We start from the raw sequence: 15,171 nt of genomic DNA, 5'->3' as shown, positions 1-15,171 counted from the left end.
AAGTATTAGTGGGTCAAGACCTTGACACAGACACAGAAAGCTGAAGCATGTTTAAAGGCTGGTGGACCATTTTATAAACTTGGGTTCCAAGTTGGAGTACTCAAATCCCCCCCCCATGTTTACACAATTTTTTTTTTGAGACAGGGTTTCTCTGTAGCTTTGGGGCCTATCCTGGAACCAGCTCTTGTAGACCTCAGGCTGGCCTCGAACTCACAGAGATCCACTGGCCTCTTCCTCCCGAGTGCTGGGATTAACGTGTCTACACAATTTTGAGACCATTTCCTTACCCTATCTTATCACACTATTCTACTCAAGATACTAATTACATGAGAAGTTATAGTAAAGACACTTGGCTACAGAATCAGAGACCTGGGTTCAAATCCTTATCAATGAGCAGAGTGACCTCTAGGGCCAATTAAGTATTTCTGAGACTCTGTTCTCATCTATAAAATAGGATTAATGGTAGTATCCTGGTTTGTTTTCTATTGCTGTGATAAAATGTCATGACCAAAGCAACTTGGTTGTGGGGAGGAGGGACAGTTTGTAGAATACATAAGAAGCCAAGTAAGGAACTCTGGGAAGAAACCTAGAGGCAGGAACTGAGACAGAGCCCACAGGGGACCATCCTATGGCTTTCTTTCCGTGGCTTACTCAGCCTTTCTTATACAACCAAGGACCCCCACAGGCTGTGCCCTGCCACATTGATCATTACTCAAGAAAATGTCCAACAGACTTGCTTACAGGCATTCCAACAAAGACATTTTCTAAATTGAGATCTCTATTCCTAGATTACTCTAACTTGTGTCAAGACTGACAAAAGAAAAAAAAAAAAAAACCTAACCAGGTCAAAGGTTCACTTCACAAGATGGGGATGAAGCCTGTGCTTTTGGTTTTCTGTTTTTTTTTTTTTTTTTTTTAAACAGGGTATATAGCCTAGAATGTCCTCAAAACCCCATGTAACCCGGGTGGGAGATGGCTTCAAAGCTGCTGCAATTCTGTCTTTGCTTCTCAAGTGCTGGGATTACAGCCCTGGGCCAGCATGCTTATTAGCTCAGAGTCTCAGTGACTACCCAAAGTGGTCTTAACTTTACTGTAACCTTTTCTGTATCCATTTCAACAGCAATTTGAAAGGCAATGAACATACATACACATTCATACCGGTTTAATATACGTATTATGATACCAAATGGTATTTAGAGACTGCTGAATCTTTAGGACAGTTTTAAAGATGGTAAAATAACAACATGCTCGCTGGGGACATCATTTAACAGGGTAGCTTACAGATGAGGACTAGCTCAAGCATTATATATGTCTATGCTTCACTAGCATGCGTAAGGCCCAGGCTTCTATTCCTAGCACTACAAACACCTTAAAATAGTAAACAAATCATATAGATAGGTTTTATTCCTCCTAACACATAGCGTGGCACATTTTTTTTTCTTGCGACAGATTAAGAAATCTTGGTTATTTACTCTGAGATGTAAATGCAGCTGCCACACAAGCCAGGTAACTTGAGTGGATCCCCAGAACCCACAAAAAAGTGAAGGCTCAAACTCTACAAAGTTACCTTTTGCCCCTACACACGAGTAGTGGCATAAAAGCCCCCCTCCCCAGTAATAATAAGTGAAACTTTTTCTCAAATATATTCTTGGTCGAGTCTTTCTTACAAAGTCAAAGTAAACCAGGAGTTGATTTATGTGGTAGACTAACATTATTCCCTCTGGGGACTTGCTTAAAAATACTTCCTTTCTGAAAAATTTCTTGAGTTGGAAAGATGGTTCAGATGGTAGAGGTATGTGCCACCACGCCTGATGACCTGCATTCAATACCTGGGTCCCACGCAGGACCAGACAGACCCAGCTTCCACAAATGTTAATGGTCTTTGACTTTCACATAAAGAGGAAGCACAGGGTGCGTGAGCATGCATGCACACACTAAATCAATAAATGTAATGTTTTTAAGTCTTAGAAAAGGAGCAGCAAAGGAAAGCACACTAGAACTCTTGGGTACATTGTACTAACCAAGGCAACGTATATGTGGCTTCATGACCTGGCTAGGTCATGACCTTTCAGAATCTTGTACCACATCTCAGAAGTTACAAGAGTGAGTCAACCAGGTGACTATAACAAATCAATAAGTATTTGTAGATAATGAAGAAATTTAGTGTTTTTTTTTTTTTTGAAATGGAAAGTGTACATCAGGGGCCTCTGAGAGGACTCAACACAACAGAGCTCAATTCCCAGAACTTGGATACAGGTGAGGTAAAGAATCAATCCCATAAAGTTGTCCTGACTTCCACACATGTGCTATGTCACACACACACATATACACACACTCACGCACACTCACACACACACATTCGCATACACAAACAACTTAAGAACTTTTAAAGGTTAACATCAAGTGGTCAAATCCTTGCTATGTCTGTTGAGCTGAATCACATTTGATGGTACACCAGATAAAACACTGACCTGGACTGAGATCGAAAGTTAAGATTCATTTCAAAACTTGTATGTAGTCAACACATGCCAAGTTCTACATTAATCTCCAAGAGGACAGAAAGTTCTTTTGTAGTCAAAACAATTTTCAGAAAGCATTACCAATTATTTTAAAGATTTGAATCCTAGCGCTTACCACCATCAATAAATAAGTATAAAGGCTGACAGTAAAACTGCCCTAACGGCAAATGAAACCCAGCTACAACAGCAGAGCGCTGGACAACAGAGAGGATTTGCGTTCATTTAAACCTTCTGAATTTACAGCTTGTCTGGCTCATCTTAAACACAAGCTCCAGGCCTAGATTAAGTGATTAAGCAGCCAATTTCTGACAAGGCATCTTCAATGAAACAACTACCTCACACATTTTATCAAAAGCCAAGATCCTCTGACGGCCTGCTCTAAGGACAGGAAGATAAAGAACACAGTAAATAAATTTAATTCAGCCAAAAGCTGGCTTCTCTGTAAGTTCACAAAAAGCTGGCTAAAGCTTTTTCCACTTTGCTCAAAACACCCACACAACCGTCCCTTCGTTTTACAGAGGAAAGCTTCTCTGATTATAGGAGCACCTCTACCTAAATCTCACTTCTTTCCTTCCAGACAGAGCCTCCCAAAGAGACAGAATCTTTCTTACTTTTCCTGCCACATGGACTCTCTCAGAATCTGTTCCAGAACCTCCGGCACTAAGAAGGAATGCCATTCTGATGCTCTGAAACCTCCCTGACCCTCCAGCTCTCCTCCGTATCAAGGCACACTCAGTTTTAGTTGTCTTCCTCCCTCCTCCTGCATCAGCACAGGGACAGACTCCCCTGCTGCCCCTTCGGCAGCTGGCTGTTCTCTGTCCCCCTCTGACCCTCCTACTGGCTGCCCAGGCTTGGCATCACTGTGCCCCGACTGCCATGCACTGGATTACACTTCCCTGGGTCATGACTCCACCGTCTGCCCTTCTCTGTCCTCTCCCCTTCCCCGTTTTTTCCGAGCAGTCTGTAGCACTCTGACCGGACAACACTTCCTTTCTCCGCATCCACTTGTTCCTCGCTAGGACACCACGCTCGTTCCTAGGCAGCTAATATTTTCAAGTTCAGCTCAACAAGCTCTGCTTCTCAAGTGAGTCCTCACTTCTCATCACTCCACACTTTCTTGGTGAAAACTTTTATTGTGCTTCTACAATCGCTTCCTCTTTTTCTTATGCTTAAAAAAAAAAAACAAAAAACTATAGAATTTGAATTTGGAAATAGAAACCAGGCTCCCGCTTCCCCCAGTATTTCTCCAAGCAAAGCAATCCTGAGGACAACGTGGCTAGAGAAGACTTCAGTGTCTAAACTGTTTACAGCGGCAACACAACCATTTGCAGAAACATTTACAACTGTTGCTGTCTTAGCCACAGTCAAACAATTTACAACTGTTGCTGCTGTCTTAGCCATAGTCAAATAGTGCGGTGAACATTCTCCCTATGTCACATTCTCAAAGGCACAAGACTGGTTTCCCCATCTTGTTTCCTGTTTAATCCTGAAGTAGCTCAGCCACAGCATTGCTGCATTTAGAACCCTCACATGAAAAGACCAATCTGGTAACCAAAGCACAGGCCTCCTCCAAACAGTGTGAGCCACCGGGAAGCTAAGCTCTGAGTGATAAGGGGACAGATAACTCAGGCTGCAGGCTCAGCACTACCACAGCACTTCTTAGGCGTCTATTTCCTCAAACAGATAGCAGAGTGATAAACTCAAATTGTTTATATATTTACCATTCAAAATAAAGCTTACAAACCCTTATCAAGCAGATATTATTTTTTCCATTTTACAAAACAAACTCAGAAAAAAATTATCCAAAATCACTCTGTTAAGTAAAACTTACACTGAGGACTAGCTAAACTCAAAACTCCGAACTCTGTCTGCGGTGTTGTGCGTCCTAACCACCTCCCGAATGCGAGTAAACAAAGCATGTCACTCTGGATTCTGTTTTCACAAAACTAAACATTTATGAATGGCTATGAACAGACACTGATGTCTAAACATTTATGAATGGCTATGAACAGACACTGATCTGCTTTGTTGAAATGTTAGCATTAACTCATCTAAGTGGGTCAACAGTAGACCAAGTGCTGACTGACTGACTACCAAGAATGAAGTACCAAATAATGCCACCAATAAAGGTACCAAATGGCCACACTGCCTTAAGCCAGCCTCTTTAAGGAGCATGTGCACTGTTCAAGGTCCCCACTGGAAGCCCTATGTGGTCACACTAGTGTAATCCTAGCTGTGGTGAGAGTGAGAATGGAGAGCCAGAAGTTCAAGGCCAGCCTGAGCTACACAGCAGGATGCTGTCTCAAAATCAAAACACAGACACACACTCACAAATAGACAGACACACACATGTGAGCACACACACACACATACACAACACACACTATGTTGAATTCAGAGAGAATAGTAATTGGATCCCCAATATCTATTATAATTTGTTTTAGGACAACCAAATATCCAACAAAATACTACAACTTTCAGCTTTTCTAAAGGGTTGGGATTGCCAAAAGAAATGGAATCCATTGGTGAGAAAAGGCATACAATGTAAAATTTCCCATTTCATTTACATCATATCTGCCTGCGAGAATAACATTTCAAATAGAATGCTGGCAGCCATTTTGCAATCATAAAGCCATTTTGAGGATGAAAACTATGCAATACAGAAATGGAGAGGGCAAACAGATGTCTAGGGGATTAATGACAGTCAGAAGCTGCCGAACGAGCTCCACAGGAGATTCTGTGATATAGGAAAGAAAACTCCAGCTTCCACAGCCCATGATTACATTAGGTTTCTTGCATTAGCTACCCACTGCAACTTCTCATCACTACTGAGGGAGCACAAGCAGTTCACTCAACAGTCTAGAAAAAAGTGAACACAGGCGGGTGGTTCTTTAATGGTGAATCTCTGCGAGTTCAAGGCCAGCTTGGTCTACAAAGCAAGTTCCAGGACAAGCACCAAAGCTACAGAGAAACCCTGTCTCGAAAAAAAAAAACAAAAAGGGAGGGGGGAGGGAGGAGCACAGTGAGAACCTAGAGAAGCAAATCCATCCTCCATCCTTGTGTATCTCCAGTGACTAGCAGGAACAGCAGTTCATGAACAAGGGGCCATTTAAAAGCTAAGCAGTGTGAGAATGCTGCCATGGTTTATTTAGCCCACATCCAGCTTAAGCAACATCAGGACCGCTCATCACAGTGAGATTATCTAGCACCCAACTGGGCAGGAGAACAGTATTCCCTCTCTAATGTAGTCTTCATGAATTACATTTGAACTGTATCATACATCCTAGAATCCCCTTGAAGTAAAAGGCTTGGTGTGCTAAATTAAACATCAAGAAAGATTTAGAGGAAATGCTATTTAAAATAGCTCCATTTGGTTCTCAGGTGTGCACTGAGTGTGAAACATTATGGAACAACATTAAAATACTTTGTCTAAAAGTTTAAGTAGCTGGGTGTGGTGGGACACACGCCTTTGATCCCAGCACTCTGGAGACAGAGTAGGATGATCTCAGTGAGTTCAAGACCAGCCTGGTCTTCCTATCTAGTTCCAGGATAGCCAGGTCTATAAAGAGACCCAGTTGATCGATCGATCGATCGACAGACAGACTCCTATTTATATCTTAATATTGGAGAATCCCTAGATACTCACTGTGATTCTAAGAATTCGGTGCTATAAACATGAACACAGGAGAACACGCTGGCCTGAGTTATAGCCAGCATTACTGGGAACCATGCAGTAACACCTGTCACCTTACAGGAAGAGCGCAACACTGCAGGGCTCCAGTGCAGCTTGTTCCACATACATCTGAATTCCTGCACTAAAGCTTCCACTGCCATCTACTGAATGTTTTCTTTTCTCTTTTTTTTTTTAGATTTAGGCTACAATTCCATCATTTTAGATGAGTTACAACTAACGGGCTATTTTAAAGGCTTTGTTAAATTTTTACACAGTCTAATAACAGATATATTACATATGGATCCTTGCCATAAATTCTTTTCTTAAGCTGGACATAGAAAACAGCATAAAATAGAACAGCCTGTGCAAAAAATGAGTTTAATCACTACTATGCTCAAGTGGTTGCATAAAATTACAATCAGCTCACATGAGAAACAGGAAAGGCACTGAGAGGAACCTCATGGATTACTCAAAGCTGAAATTCCTCTTGTAAGATACTGATTATTCTCTTTCTTTAAAAGTTGAATGACATTAGATTTTTCAGGTGAGTATTTTAAATGCCAAGTATTTACTTCAGTTGGATATACTGAAATGTTCACAAGTTGTACTTTTCTAGACAAGAAAATGACAAGGAAAAATTAAGTTTCTTAAGAGGATTCTTACTTTAAATGATTCTCAGAGCATCTTTCTTCAAAATGCAGAGCAAAATGCAACTTTAAGTTGCCTCTGTTATCATCCCACGGGCACAGCTGTTCTAACCTAGGTATTCTCAGAAGGATTCTGTTTGATTCCAGGAACCATACTCCATGTGGTGGGACACAGTAATCTATCACTGAGACAGGTGGATCTGGAGTTCAAGGTCACCGCAGGCTATACACTGAATTTGTAGGCATCATGGGCTATGCTATAAACAACAATAAAGCTACCCTTGGGACACAGTAGTCTGTGTGCAACACTGTATCATCTGAGCAGGGAAAGAGTATATGAAAGAACCTGGTAGTGGTGGGGAGACCTTTAATCCCAGGCAGAAGCAGGTGGATGTTTGTGAGTTCAAGGCCAGCCTGGTCTACAAGAGCTAGTTCCAGGACAGGTGCCAAAGCTACAGAAAAATCCCTTGGAAAACAAACAAACAAAAACCAAAGAAAGAATTGGCTACCAAGAAAGCAGAGTCTTAATTGAAATTAACATTTCTTTTCATAAGAGCACAATAAAAGCTCGACAACAGACGTCCTCTTAGGTGTTCTTCATAGGCATGGATGAGCAGGAAGGTGAATGATACCGTTTCTTTCAAGAAGACATCAGCAGGGGACCTGTGGCAGTCACCAGTAAACCCAATGGTTCAAGGTCAGCTTCTAATTTTCCAAAATTCTTTGGGATTTTTTTCTCTACAGGGAAGTCTTTCACCCTGGGAAAAAACAAAGTCACTGTCTGTGCTCAGTTTAACACCAGATAAAAAGTTCCTTTTGAAAATGTGATCATGTCATTTGATAACTAGGAGTCTTCCTAGGCAGAAGAATAAAAATGATATTCCTTCAAAAGTAAAAGCTCTCATGTGTTCCCAACACTGGAGGCAGAATGACTACTGCTTCTATTTTTAGTGTCTGGGACATGACATTTCCACATGTGAGGCTAGGCACGGGAGAGGGATTAAGTTGGACTTAGAGGACTGAAAACAAAGTCAGACCGGGTACAACACCAAGAGATAACTCAGGCTTCCATCACACCTGCAGTGAAGATGAGGGGCGTGGGGAAATGCTGGAGGCAGAAAGGGTCAAAAGGAGGGACTGGGATGGAGGACACTGGAGGGTGATGATTGGGAGGTTAATCAAAACAAAGGGGTATGAAAAGTAACCTGCTGTCTGGAATTCAATTAAAAAAAAAAAAACCATAAAAGAGTTTGAAGGCAGAGACCCAGAAAGGACAGTCACCACTGGTCTTGGGTCACTAAAATTACCCCTGTGCCAGATGTGAGTGGGATACCTCAATAGGTCCCAAAGATTCCCAAAGCTATACAGGCTCTTGCCGTTCCTCTTGATTAGCATGCTGGCTAAATTCTTGTCAACTTAACAGAAGTTCGAGTCACCTGGAAAGAGGGTATCTCTAAGGAGGATCTGACCTGTGGACATGCCTGTGGAGGCATTTCTTCATCTGTGACTTCTGCAGGAGGACCCACTGCAGGTGGCACACCCCTGCAGGACACACTGTAGGTGGCACACCCCCGCAGGACCCACTATAGGTGGCACACCCCTGCAGGAGGACCCACTGTAAGCAGTACACCCCTGGGCAAGTAGCCCTGAGTTGTATAAGAAGGTTGCTAAACAAGCAGATAAGCTGCATTCCTCTGTGTTTCTGCTTTTGTCCTGCTTCAACTTCCCTCATGAGCTATGGAGGTGTAAGTCAAAGACGCCCTTTCCTCCCAAGTGGTTTTTGGTCAGTGTGTTATACCACAGCTAAATGCTAAGTAGGAACTTACTCTCCTGAACTAGTTCATAAGAACGTATTGCTGGAAAGACCACACACCTTGGATCCAAGATACAGACAAAGCAAGCTGGAACTGAGCGGCAGCTTCCTCCCTGTGGCTGGTTCCCATGGTCTGCATAGTGCTTGAGGCTACCAGCAGTAAGAACACCAATGACCTCATCCAGTAGGAACCTTAGGTAGCACAACACCAACCTTCCAGGCAAGATGTACTGTTTCTGCCATAGTGGCACAGCTGTGACATGTAACCAACTGCTTAGTGACTACACTTGAGGCCTGCTACACAAAGAAGGGGTCCAGGCTTAGCACTTTAAACCCAGTCTAAAACCAGTGATGGAGGAGGTTTTAGGCTCTAGGTGGGAACCTAATACTGCTTCTTGGATAAATTAAAACCATCAAATCACATTCTCAATATTAATGTTATACCTACAAACAAGGGCTACTTAGTTTTAATCAGAGAAGCTGCTTGTATTAATGACTTGTCTATTGACGGAGAAAAAACACTACGACCACAGCAACTTAAGAAAGTTTATTTGGGCTTAAGGTTACAAGAGGAGGGGAGTTCCTCACACCAAGGAGGCAGTCAGGAGCCAGGGTGGTTGGTGCAGCAAGCCGAGGGCTCACATCTTGAACCATAAGCAGGAAGCACAGAGAAAGAACTGGAAATAGCACATGGCTTTGAAGCCGCAAAGCCCACCCAGTGACATACTTCCTCTAGCAAGCCCACATCTCCCAAACCTACCCAAACAGCACCCCCAATCAGATGCATGTATTCAAGCATCTGGGCACCTGGGTACATTGTGATTCAAATGTCCACACATCTTGTAATGAAAAGAGGGGAAATGCAGACACTTCATGGCTGCACAAGGTGCTTATAATAAAGGACACTGGAGGACTCAGTCTAAACGGTTATACCGCCTTTCTAAGGCTCAGTGAACACTGCATAAGAGAGGACGGAAAGAATGTAAGGGCCACTGGATAAGGAGAGGGGCTACACAATACGATTTCTAAGCATGACATGGCAGCTACATCTGCTGGCACCAGGCCTATACAAACTGCATCTACCAACAGTCGGTTGTGGATGAGGAAGGGGTAACATGGCCCCATCATTGTGAAACTATTGGCAACTGTATTAGTCAGGAGTCTCTAGAGGACCAGAACTTACAGAACATATACACCGATATTTAGGGGATTTATTAGAATGCTTACATTCTAGTGGTCGTCTACCAAAATAGGTCTAAAATCCCCTAACTATTCAGTTCATGAGGCTGGATGTCTCAGTTGATCTTTTTTGTATGTCAGAATCCATGGAAGTAGGCTCTATGCCAGTGAAGGAGTAGACTTGACAGTGAGAGCAGGCAGGCAGGAGCAAAAGCTTCCTTATTCCACGTTCCATGCCAGCAGGAGGTGTGGCCCAGATTAAAGGTAAATCTTACCACTTCAAATATCTGGATTAGGAGTGGGTCTTCCCATTTCAAATGATTTAATTAAGAAACAAAGCAAACACCTCACAGGTATACCCAACCATTTGGGTTTTCGTTATTTCCAGATGTAGTCACTCCGACAGCCTAGAACAACCAGTACAGCAACATCTGGGGATATGGGAAGGCAGAGTATCTAGCGGCATCCCACTGGTGAGCACGCCAGGCTCTAATGGGTAGTTGAAAATCTGTGGTCACACAGGCAACCCTGGTTGAACTCTGTGAGAACAAAACAGAGTCATGAATATGGGAAGGTTTGTAAGGAGAGGGGACCAGCACAGCTGGGAGGGAAACAGCAGAGGACCAGGGAACCGTAACTGGGGCGCGCTATCATCACGAATAGAAGTGTCAAAGAACAGAATTTAGTACTAAAACAACAACAACAAAAAAAAAAACTAAAAAAAAAAAAGGCATTTATTTTTTCGTAAAAGAGCAATTTTGGAGGGCTGGAGAGATGGTTCGGCAGTTACTGCACTTGGTGCTCTCCCAGAGGATCCAGGTTCAGTTCCCAGAACCCTCAAGTGTCTGGAATTCCAGTTCCAGGGTATTCAATGCCTTCCTCTGGACTCCTTGGACCAGACACAAACACAGTGCACACATACACATGCAGGCAAAACACTCATAAACACAAATCTTAGAATACAGCAACTTCAAGGTTGGGAATGGAGTTGGTGGACAGAAGCAAGCCTCCAAGTTGAACCCCAACGCCCGAGAAGACAAATAGACAACACACAGTTTAAATTACAAGCTTGAAGAAAATGACTCAGAAGATACACGCATGTGGGTGTGCAAATGCTCCCATGTACATGCATATATACACACAGAAAATATAATGACGTTAAAGTATTTTCTATACTATGTGAGTCCAGAGCATTGCTTCCCAAAGTACTTCTACGGTGTAATCTCTTGAGTAGCTTCTAGAACTTCATATGCCTGGATCTGAAAGTAAGGACTGTTTTATGAGCTGATGTCTGAGCATACAAAGTATTTAAATCTAGCTAAGGTACAATGTGACTGGGTTACCACTGAGCTAGAAAGAACATTAGAAATGAAGCACGGATGCTAAATGAGGTAGACATTTCTTTTCCGGCCTTTTGACAACCCAGGTTCAAGCAAAAAACAGCCAAACAAAAGAACTCTAAGGTTAAAAGTGAGCTCCACAGTCTAGACCAGTGGTTCTCAGCTTGTGGGCTGCAACCCCAACAGGGGTAACAATCAAATATCCTGCAGATCAGATATTTATATTGTGATTCAGAACAGTGCAAAATTACAGTTATGAGGTAGCAAAGACAAATAAATGGTTGGGGGTCACCACAGCACGAGGGGAGTATTAAAGGGTCAGAGCATTAGGAAGGTTGGGAACCACCAGTCTAGACATTCAGACATGACCTGAGGATACACTCACAGGCTTCTATAGTTAAGAATGCTACTTCATTCTGTAAAAGGTTAGTAAGGAGGGCGAACAGGCTAAACAAGACTATGTGAACTTGCACTTAACCACGTCTGCACACACTTAATCTCGTCTCAAACTAAACTGGATGAGACACTGTTGAATTATTTACAAAGGACACATGGACTTCAGCAGGTCTCTGGGATTTGGAGACCTCTGCCAGACAGTTGGGCCCTTGGACCTCTTCAGCTCAGGTTCTGCCCCAGGCAGTTCGTTTGATAACATTTTCACACTTTTCCTTTGTGGAAATAAACAATAGGAAAGCAAGTTTCTCTGGTCAAACATGAGGTAATCAAACACTTAAGCAAGTATCAGACCAGCCCCTGCTCCAAGTTCCTAGCATCACACAGCAAACTAGGCAGGACAGGAACACAGTAAGTTTAAGGTCCTAGCTGCACCAGCCTCTCTGCGATCTTAGGAGTTACTGCTTTGTTTTGTTGATCGTTGTAAACAATTAAACAATTGGTTTCCTACTGCTTTACAAGCTATTAATAATGGCCACACATTTGGGAATGCAGTTTGGTAGGAACAGGATAGTTCCTCATGACACCAGAAGGATTTAGAGCACCTTTTTAATCCTAGCACTCAGGAGGAAGGGCAGGCAGAGCTCTGTGAATTCCAGGCCAGCCTGGTCTACTTAGTTAATTCCACAACAGCTCTGTAGCGACCCTGTCTCAAAACAAAATAGAAGTATCTTTTTAAAATGTTTCCACTTTTCCCTAGACCTCCTCTCTCAATGCAGCTAGCATGCCAGTTCTGATGACACCAAATTTGAAACTTTAACTTAGCTCATTAAAAGTCATACATTAGTTCACTGATGAAAAGATATCTTTATAGCTCCTGTATGCTTTATGACCTGCTTTAATTTTTAAGTGGAGTAAAACTTTCAGAAAGGGTCCGGAGGGTTAGGGAGAATCCAGAGTTGTAAATGAACATCACACAAGACTTTTCTATCCTGAGCTGCAGTATCTTTTCTCCTGCCAAAGTGATGGGAACTCAAAGGGTCAGCCAGCTCCATAGAGGCCTGATAACAATACTTTAAACACCCTATTCCAACTTCCCCAAACACATCCAATCAGAACAAGCTGACAAAGAAATGTACTGTCTTGGAGCGTGGCTGTGTTTCATTTCCATTTTAAACAGCACAAATTATAAATTTGATTACACTATAAAAGTGATTCACATTTTATTTATTTTTTTTAAGGGGAAGAAAAGGAGGAAAAACAAGCTTCAGTTTTCCCAGATACTCTTTTTCTACAGTAAATTTGGGACTGGGCAAGAAGATGAAATAGAAAAGTAGTCAACTGTTAATGGTCCCAATCTGTTAATTGCGAAACACGGCTAGACTCCTGTCTCCTAAATAAAAGATAAGCTCCATAAGATAAAGGCCTAGGTGTGGGTAAGCAGCTCAGTCGTGGAGCACCCACCTAGGCTGTGCAAGGGCCTGGGCGCTACCCCCACCCCACCCACCCACATCTGAAGAGTGAACACCTACTACCTACCCTAAAACAAAAGGCTAGCCAATTCTGCTGAAATCCTGCATTTAAGGGACATCTTAAAAACAAAAAGATAAAACAAGTTTTACAACTTTTGACACCCTATTGTGGTATTCAAATCTGTCCTTTAAACTGACCCTGTGTGTGTGTGTGTACTCACAACATGAAAACTCAAACATATTTTTGGATGTTGATAATCATCCTCAAAAAGAAGACTTAGCACAGTAAAGTGTTGGGACAATGTAAATCCAAAGATAAATCTATTTGATGGTAAAGAAGGTCACAGTTCCCTGATGTTGAAAGTGAAAGACGCTATAAAACGCATCCTTTTTCCTAACTAATCTTGAATGGTTTCTATTGTAAATTCTAATGGCCTCCTCTTTCTTGACACAGGTTCTCCCTGGAAACCTGGAGAACACCAAATTTAGAACACAATGCTATGAAAAACACTGTGAAGCACAGGTAGGACTGGTGACATGGTACTTTATCTGTATGAATTTATGAATTTATTGAGTCATTATCTTCATGAACATGGTAAAAAAACACTTCAATGAAAAAATTATTTGTACCTCTTCATCACTACTAGCAGACAGTGAGAATGAAGCTGGTTTTCACCCTGACCCTGCTAACCCAGTTCAAGAATTTGGGAAAATACCAATGCCTGTTTCATAACACAGGTACTTTTTACCCCCTTCCCATCCCTTCATAAACTCTCTAGATAGGCCTTTTTAAATCTTCCTAATTAGTTAGCAGCGTCCTTCAACCCACAGATCAAGTGTCCCACATTTTGTGTAGGACCCGCCTTGAAAACAAACCCGATTGCCCCATTTTCGGAGAGGTAAACTCAGCTCCAGGCAGCTCCCTATGAAGTCACCGCGTTTGTTATTTCAAAGATGCAATTAAGCGAAAATAACAGAAGGTTGTCGAAAAGTTTAGTCGCAAATGTGGGGAGGTGTCGGTCTTAACTCCGGTAAGGCCAAAGAAACCTGGACTGTCGTAACACGTTCCTGTGTCTCCCGGTCCTCCCTCCTCTAACACACACAGAAGGAAATTAAATTTCCAAAGTTCCGTGACTTTGGCTTAACTTTTAACTCTGCAGCCCTCCGCGCTCACGTGAAGAGCCAAAAGAAAAACTGGAAGATTGACCTGGAGCAAAGAGGAGCAAACTCATAAAAGGGCTGGGTCAGGGCAGCGTCTCCCTGTCGCCCCCCTCCCGTCCCCACCCCCTTCTCCGATCCCTTACACAGACACATTCTTCTGGGCGGCCTCTCACCACACCATCTCCACAATCATTTACAGAAATTAGAAACAGACTCCGGGAGCCCTTCCCTCCGCGCTCCGCGCAGGGCTGTCGGCACCAGCTCCACGGGGCCGTGTCACTCGCTGTGACCCACTCACACAGCCCGTCGCGCCCACTCGGGGAGGGTGAGACTGGGTGAGGCTGCAGGTCGTTGCTTCCTACCTCGGCGCACCAGGCACCCCAGCACCCGAACCGACGGGTCCGAGAGGACCCGAGGGGACGTCCCGCCGACCCGGCCTGGCCGCGCCGGGCTTCTTACCGGCGCGTGGGGATTCGCGGTGCGGCCACCGGAGCGCAGCGCGCGGGCACCGAGAGCCGCCGCCTCTTCTTCCCGGAGCTGCTTCGGGCGTGCGCGGAGAGGGACGGCGACAGGAGAAGCAGCAGCATCGCCGGGCGGCGACCCCCGCCGAGCTCCCGCCGGCCCGCGGCGACTTCGCAGCGCCTCAACGACGGCCGCCCGCCCGCGGCGCTGCTCAGGCGGCTGAGGAGCACGGAAGAGCCGGGGAGTGCAGCTCGGTGGCGGCGGCGGCGCGGAGACCTCCGGGGACTGGGACCATGGTGTGTCACCCTCGCCGCGGCGAGTTCCTCGCGCCTCGCAGCTCCTCCTCGGGCCGACGCGCCGGCCCCGCCCCCGGGCTGTCACTCAACCCCGCCCGCGCCCGGACAGGCCCGCGGGACTCAGGCCCTGCGCTCCGCTCCTCCTCATTGGTCCGCCTGGCGAGCCCCGCCCTCCGCCCCGTCCCTAGGGACTGAATCGCTGGGGGAGAAGACCGG

At 44.2% G+C, this 15,171-nt stretch overlaps 1 protein-coding gene across 6 annotated transcripts in view; it reads right to left on the bottom strand.

Moving 5' to 3' along the window:
- The window catches only part of Ptpn13 (protein tyrosine phosphatase non-receptor type 13), a 180,333-nt gene extending 165,362 nt beyond the window's left edge, over window positions 1–14,971 (bottom strand). For 3 of the 6 annotated variants that reach the window (XM_050155711.1, XM_050155712.1, XM_050155710.1), the window contains exon 1: window positions 14,657–14,970. The gene's annotated coding sequence lies outside the window, so the exon portion shown is untranslated. Of the gene's footprint in view, window positions 1–14,559 lie in introns of all 6 variants that reach the window. The other 3 variants (XM_050155706.1, XM_050155709.1, XM_050155708.1) reach the window with 2 other exon arrangements.
- Between the last annotated feature and the right edge of the window lie 200 nt (window positions 14,972–15,171).

This window comes from Alexandromys fortis, unplaced genomic scaffold (genome assembly GCF_014885135.2).
Source record: "Alexandromys fortis isolate MF-2015 unplaced genomic scaffold, M_Fortis_MF-2015_v1.1 scaffold_87, whole genome shotgun sequence".
Classification (NCBI taxonomy): Eukaryota; Metazoa; Chordata; class Mammalia; order Rodentia; family Cricetidae; genus Alexandromys; species Alexandromys fortis.
Note: the sequence above shows the minus strand (reverse complement) of the source record. Positions and strands in the feature narration are given on the sequence as shown.